This window comes from Ixodes scapularis, unplaced genomic scaffold (genome assembly GCF_016920785.2).
Source record: "Ixodes scapularis isolate PalLabHiFi unplaced genomic scaffold, ASM1692078v2 PGA_scaffold10__122_contigs__length_95168666, whole genome shotgun sequence".
In the NCBI taxonomy this organism is placed as follows: Eukaryota; Metazoa; Arthropoda; class Arachnida; order Ixodida; family Ixodidae; genus Ixodes; species Ixodes scapularis.
The window spans coordinates 74,400,282-74,408,230 of NW_024609836.1; positions in this window are offsets into that span (position 1 = coordinate 74,400,282).

Consider the following 7,949-nt stretch of genomic DNA (forward strand, 5'->3'; position numbering starts at 1 on the left):
ATCGCCTACCATTTGGAATCACAACGACTCCGGAACACTTCCAGTGAAGGAGTACTTTGCGACATGGACGATGTCTTGATATGGGCGGCGGCGTCCCAGCAGCACGAACAACGTCCGCAAGAAGTGCTCAGGCGACTCTCATGAGCAGGACTCACGCTCAACAAGGATAAATGGGCCTTTCAAGTCACAAGTATCAAGTTTCTAGGTCATCGAGTAGACAGCCATCATGTCTGTCCAGAATAGACGATCGTCAACGCAGTGAAACAGATGCCCATACCTTCTTCAAAGCAAGAAGTCAAGCGCCTCATGGGTATGGCGACATACATCGGACGATTCGTGCCATACCTCTGTGACCTAGTGAATCCTCTATCGTCACTGCTCAGTTCCAAAGGGGACTTCGTGTGGGATCATCTTCAGCAGAAAGCCTTCACAAGGTGGATGGAAATCCTCTCAACCTTTCCCGTTTTCGAGATTTACGAGGCCAACATAGGATCGATTGTATCGGCAGATGCGTCATCCTACGGCCAGGGATCAGTGCTCCGGCAAGAGCAGGAGGATGGATTATATAACGTCATCGTCTATGTGTCCGGGACACTCACCGAAACAGAGAAGACAGGCACGTAGCCAGGATCTTGTTTTGGGGGGGGGGGGGGGACGCTCATGAGAAAATGCTGTGTGAGGGGGAGGGGGGAGAGGAAGCCCCAGCAAAATGGAAGATTTCAGGGGAGGGGAGGGTCCCGGGCGCCATGCCCCCCCCCCCTTCCCCCCCCCCTGTCTACGCGTCTGAGAGAAGAGGTCTGGCGAAATCGAAAAAGAAAGTTTGGCACTCACTTGGGCATGCGTAAAATTCCAAGATTACGTCTCGGAAACGCACTTTGTACTGGAAACAGACCACAAACCTCTCGTTTCTCTGTTTGGCCCAAAGTCATTGGACGAACAAACCCCACGTCTTTAGACACTGCGCATGCGCCTAATCCGCTACTCATCTAAAGTTCTCCGCGTTCCGGACAACGAGCTCCAAGCAGCTGTTTCGTTTTCATGAAGTCCTCTTCCACAGCGGCGAGAAAAAGATATGCAAGAATAAAATGATTGCTTCATTTGGTACATGGAGACATTCCTACCTGCAACGCCAACGAGTCTCCAACGGCTAACAGCAGAACAAAAAAAGACCATGTTTGCCAGACTCGCCAGCTGCAGCCATAAAGGTTGGTCAAATCGTCCAGATCTCGGAACAGGCCTCAAAGACTACAACAAGTACCGTCATCAGATTTCCGTGCAAAGCATCTTTCTCATGAATGGTTCCAGAATAGGGGTACCAGTATTGTTCCGTTCACATATCCTGCACCAATTTCATGAAGGACACATGGGCATAGGAAAATGCAAAGCCCGGGCAAATGTATTAGTGTGGTGATTGAGTTAAAACGATCATATTGAGCACCTGGTCAAGAACTGCGAAATGTGCGTTCAAACTGGCCAGAACCGAACGCTTCCCCTTATCGTATTAGAGTTTCCTAGTCGACCGTGGAAGAGAGTGGCAACTGACCTCTTCTTCATTCACGGAAAATGGTGGCTGGTCGTCGTAGACTACTACTCTCGCTACCCCGAAATCGCCCGACTGGAAAGCCTGACAGCAGCGTTCGTAATAATGCACTGCAGATCAATATGTGCGATGCACGGCAACCCAGAAGTCGTACTTTTCGATAATGGTCCTCAGTTTACGGGAACCACAAATTTATCATTCACAAAGTTCTCATAGACCTACAGATTTTAGCACATCACATCAAGCCCTTGCTACGCGCAAAGCAATGGCCTGGCGGAAGCTGTGGTGGATATCAAAAAGAGAGGACTCAGCAAAACGAAAGATCCGCACGAAAGATCCGTACAGAACTTCTCATGGGGAGAAGGATGCGTACAACCGTACCAATCGCCACCCAGCTCCTGTAACCAAAGGCTCTCTATACGGGTAAGGTTTTTAATATCAAGGTGGGAAACCTTTATTTTAAGGCCATATTAACGAACAAAGATGCTCAGTAACGGGGGCACCGCAAGCGCTCTAGACGCTGAGAAAAGCGGGCGAATGCTCCCGAAACGCCCTCCCAATAAAACACTTTTGCCTCTTTTAGTATTTGTAGTCTTTGAAATTTTCGTTATTTTTTTAGCTATTGCATACAGACCTCTTCAAATTATCTTGAAGAATATGTTTATTTACTAGCAATCTGGTCATAAAATAATAGATTATTTTAGTGATACACTTCAACTATTTGTACCCTTGAATCTCTCCGGACGACCTGGTACTAGACATTCAGAGGTATGGACACAAAAGAAACGTTTGTTGTTGTTGGCAATGAAGGTCCTCATATACTTACTCTTAATACATACCAAGAGCAAGAACAGTTTAAGTTTGGCGACAATCATAACAAAATATTTTTGTTTCGCAGGCAGTATTTGGACGCTTCGGATGTTCACTGCATAAATACAAAACGAAAATAAAATTTTAATTCTTGCAATTCTTGTGAAAAGACGCAAAAAAGCTTATCAACTGCATTTGGTGTGAGGATAATTAACAACCATGATTATACAACATATACTCGCTCTACACTCAATCTACGTGACTCTAACAAATCTAAATGCATCTTAGAGCACTTGAAGTATAGTGGTTTTGAAAGGGTAAAAAGATATGGAAAAGATATTTGATCCGAATTTGTTTTATTTAGATATTTCTTCTTCTACTGAAATCCACGCACGGGGGGCAGAAATACTCCAGGTGTTATATGACGGCTCGATATTTCCAGCAAAAAAAAAACCAACGGAAAATTAACGAAGTCTAATAAGCCGCCATAACCGCCGATTCTAAGCGCGGAGAGCAATCACCAAACAACTCGTTTGCTTTGATTTGGTTGGGTTAGTGTAATTATAAATGTAAACACACCAGCTATAAAAGTACAACGTGAAGCACACGCATAACAGATGGCGTCAGCAATCGATATTATATTTGTTTGCTTGTGATAAGTTACTTTGAATAATGGTTAAGATATCTTGTAATTGAAATTATTTGCACTTGGCGCAAATAGGAACGTAGAGTAGTGTCGTTTGTAACAAAAGGTTTGGGCCGCTATATATTGTTTACTCCTAACGTCCATCGGTGCGACATTTCTAAATATTTACAAGGCATTAAATTTATAAATGTAGATCGGAAAGGATATGTTCAAGGAGGAAAAACGATAAAAATACCAAGGTTTCGGAAGACGTAATACCATTAAATAAAATTTCAAACAAAAAACGGAAGCCACATATAGACAACAAACCTATTCCACACTAAAGAGTGCTCTCTTTTGTGTTGGTCATCCCTGTGTTTATTTGTTTTAAAGATTAAGGTATCATCCTTACACCGCAGTTCAACAAAATGAGTCTAACTTATGATCAGTTCTGACAGATAGTGGTATTTCAAATCTCAAAGCGCATCATAGAGGCGATGTTCCACGCTATGCATTGTGGGAATCAGTTGGCCCGTAGAGTTTGGGTTTCCATCGATTCGCGGTGGCACTAGCCCTGTCGCGTCATCGTCCGTTTCGGTCTCCAAGTCACTCCTTATGCTTCTTATGCTTCTGCAATTCACGATCGACTGTGTATACATGGTAAACGCGGTGAGCTGGTTGCTCAGCATTGACTTTTTTTTTTAAGGGGGTTGGGGGATGTGAGTAGTTGATCAGCCGCCCACTCCGGACTACGATAGCCCATGGCCTACACTAAACTGGTTGCGAAATCCGCGATCCACGCAAGGTTCTGAAATGCCAGTCGCGTCGATCGCGTTTCAGGAGACCGGTCTATGTGCACGTGGTCGAGATTAATCCCGAGTACTTCGCTGACGTGTGTTTGGTATGGTCTCGACGTAAGCGTTTTATTGTGATCACCTGCCGTTCGCCTTTAAGTTCACAATGCAGAATAGTACTCGCAGAAGTTGAGATAGAGCTTAGCAGTGAGGAAAACGGGCGTGTTGGTATCGGTGATCTCTTCTAAACAAGAAGAGAAGAAAATTATGTACTCACATAACTTCCGTTTTTTTGTGTTTTTGTGTACCCTTTACCGTTGTCATTCTTCAACAGCTTAGCGGTGCAAAATGAAATGTGGCTTTGCGCTCACCATCGTATCGATCACGGCTGTACGTGGAAAAGAGGCTTGGGGAATGGAAACTGCGGCAGGGTGCTCAACCTAACTTCAGACGACGGGGCGCAGCCGCTGTCGTCTGATCGGCGCGCAGGTCTCTCACATCTGCTTGGGCTTTTTCGGGAGTTACTTATTAATCCTCGTTTTTTGTTGCGCTTCAAACGAAGATGAATAAGCTACTTTAAGAGACCATAGGAAGCTTCCGAAAGAGCGTAGATACTACCTGACAAATAGCGGCCAGTCACGTGATAAATAGCGGCGTCTTTTCCGCGGCGCCCGCGGGCTCCAACTACACATTCGTGAAGCGCCGTAAATAAAGCTCTAATTTTTTTTTCGTTGTAAATTTGTTTCATGACTTCCTGTTTCCAACCCAACTGTTTAAAAAAAATTCTCTGTATGTGTTCTTTAAGGTAATACTTACTGTTTCACTATACTTTGTCTCATCCTACGATGGACTAAAGGCCAAAGCCACGGGCCGCCAGGTCCAATCACGTTCCACGCTATACTATGACACGCTTAACATTGATTAGGGATGGACGAATAATGCTAGAATCTAAAAGCGCCGCATCATTTCTATCACTTCGACGCTGCAAAGAGCCTATATATCGTGGCTTTTTTTGCGATGTAAAATTGTTGAGTTACTCAGTGCTCTTCAATTCGAACCACTGTCCACCCGTCCTCTCTTCAGTGATCCGAGACGCGGGCACCGATACGTGCATCGAAGCGAAATACCATGCAATTTCTAAGTGGCTCGTGATTGGATCTCGCGGTCCGTAGCTTTCGTCTTTAGTCCATCGTAGTGTGAGACGAAGTATAGATGGTGACAAAATCTCCGGTTTGAGCACGGCTCGCTGTCTAGTGGCGGTACGGGACACGGTATGAAACAAGAACCAAAAAATCACACGCGCTCCATTCCTCGCGAACAGGTTCCCAGAATGCAACGCGCGCGGTGACGGATTCATGGAAGTAGTGCATTGACAAACCCGTGTGAAAATCTTTTTTTACAAGTAATATAGTGATAATATATGCAACATATCCTTAAAATACTCTAATGAGTCTTTCTCCACGTTTTCGATAATAAACACGTGTCTATCACTCCCAATTTTTAAATCACGGACAAATTATCAATCTGTGAGCTCACAACGAATAAAATCATGAATCAATTTCAATGTCAGTTCATCAATCGCTTGTCATAGACAGAAAGACATACGTCTTTGCCTAGACATTTTCGATATTTCTTATATAAAATTGCGCATCATGAATCTAGACTGTGATTACACTTCTGAATGGGTTGCGGAATTTATATTACAATGGCAGTACATTGCACTTATCGATAAGTCTCAATTTAATTGTTCCGTAAACCCATAAAGCTAACTTTCACTAATCTGTCATTATTTTGCCGTCCTAGCAAACAATAATTTCATTATTTTTTTTTTGCAACATATCTTCTGCTATTAAGGAATTCAAAGGGTAGAGACTCACAGTTTAGCAAACTTTTACGTCCACATCTATCGAATCTGCTGTTAGGAATACATGTAACGACAAACGAATTGACGTCCTTCGTTCCATGCAGGATTTCCGGCGCATTCATAATGACTAAGGAGCTCACTTCTGGGTATTATGGGGTAATCATTGAATAAAGGACCATACGGAGATAAGTGCATTCAAATAATCGAAGAGTTACGCGCGCATTCGTGACTATTGAGGCATTGAAGAGCTCTTACATATTTTGTATCCAAAAGAGTGCCTCAAATGCAAGTTGAAAATAAAGGCTTCGGATTGGTTAGAAACGATATTTAAATTCATGGAAAACAATTTTGCGAAGTAGCTTATTACAATTGAGTTTTTTTTTTATTTACTAAAGAATACCAAAGTTGTTATCCAACTTAAAGCATTATGTTAAACTAAAAATTATGCCAGCTTATAAACAATTTCCACTTAAACATGATATAGCTTGCTGTTACACGCACATTTCTGAACAAGCAAGCTTAAACGCTTTAGCGTGAATTGAACCCTATAGCGCTTGCGAATGCAGTGTGCAGGAAATTTATTTTTATTATGTAATGAGGCAACACACAACGCATGCATTTAAATGATAATTCGGGGTTTCCGTAAGCCAAATCGGAACCTATATATTAATATATTATTTAGTGCAGTTTTTTTATTAGTCATTTATGACACCTCAGGTAAATGTGGGACTTCTCAGGGTCAAAGAGGCTCACGTAGACTCACAAATAACAAACGAAAACATTTAATTTTTTGCTTACTATATTATCGACATTGGTGATCAAGCAGAATTAACTCTGACGCCGGTGTAGAACACCGACCTCATTAGCCCACTAGATCTACTACTGTAAAGAAAGTCAGGATGCGAACAAGCTAGTAAATATAAGACAAAAGAATCCAGAGGCTGTGGTAAGCACAACACCATAAACACACGCACACATGCACATGGACACGCGCTCGCACGCGAGCGCCCACACACACGCAAAACATACCCACACAAACACACGCACACATGTGCACCCACACGCACGCAGACGCACGCGCACGCAAGCAGTGTCTACTGTGGTGGTTACTGCGTACGTCAAAATCACTAGTGTAGTTATCATCTTGGCGTACGTCGTGAACACTACCCTAGTTTTATCTGCGAATCTCAAATTCACTACCCTAACGCCAAATCTACAATTCATCGATCCCGAACACCAGCGTTGGCCAAATACTTACTGTTTGAAAATGTTGGGTGAGGTGTCTCGAAAACGTCGGAGCAGCAATTGTATGAAGGGACATATATAGGTTTCGTAGCTGTATCTGTAGAACGATCCCAGTGTATCAAGAAATGGCTGAGGTCCCGCGAATTTTCGGTGCCGCCATTTTTAATGTTGTGATGCGGAGATGCGGCTTCTCTGATACCGCTCTTGCTTGCATTCATGTGATGTCACACAAAACTGGATTGAAACGCGTAATAGTATGGAATAAATATTTACAACATTCTAAATGTGCCCTGATCAATATACTTTAATATTTAGATTGGTTACGCGACACCTAATTTGATTTCGTATTTTTTTCAACCGAGTCATGTACAGTACAGGTCTTTTAACCTTCTTGGTGAAGTAAGACTAATACAATGCTGACAAAGCATTCGCCTTGCCTGATTTAGGCGGTGCAATTTCATCCACCTAGTTGAATTGACTTGCGATTTCGCTATGGTGGCGTAGCTACATTTCGAAGCATTTTAGCACAACGAAACTAAGTGCGGTGTTACGCAGCCAGTCTCATCGCTAAAATAAAGTACTGCAGTAACGTCTTTTTTTTTAAGTTGTCTTTAGCGTTTAGGAATAAGAATAAAGTATTTTGATTTATTTTGGGTTCAAAAACAGGATTAATAAAACGCAAGCCGCATCACCATATTCAAAATAGCAGCGCCTTACTTGCGCAGGATTCCTCTAACTTCGCCGCCTACTGAGGTCATCTTACGGCGGAAATGACATTTAGACAGATCCATTTTTACGATATTTGGTGCTTAGGTTATTTCTTGATGCTTGCCCCCCCCCCCCCTTTTTTTTTCCACTCACACACAAACACTCATATATAGTAAGTGATGGGCTAATGCTGGTCGTGGACGTCACCAAACCGATTTCGCATGAGGGTAGATTTGGCGGGAGAGTATTGAAATAAGAGTATGCGAAGAAAAACTACGGGAGAAGCTTTGGCTCACGCAAAAACAACTATGGTAGGCGCTTCGACGCACGCAAAAACATTACACTAAAACATCCCCGTGCGTC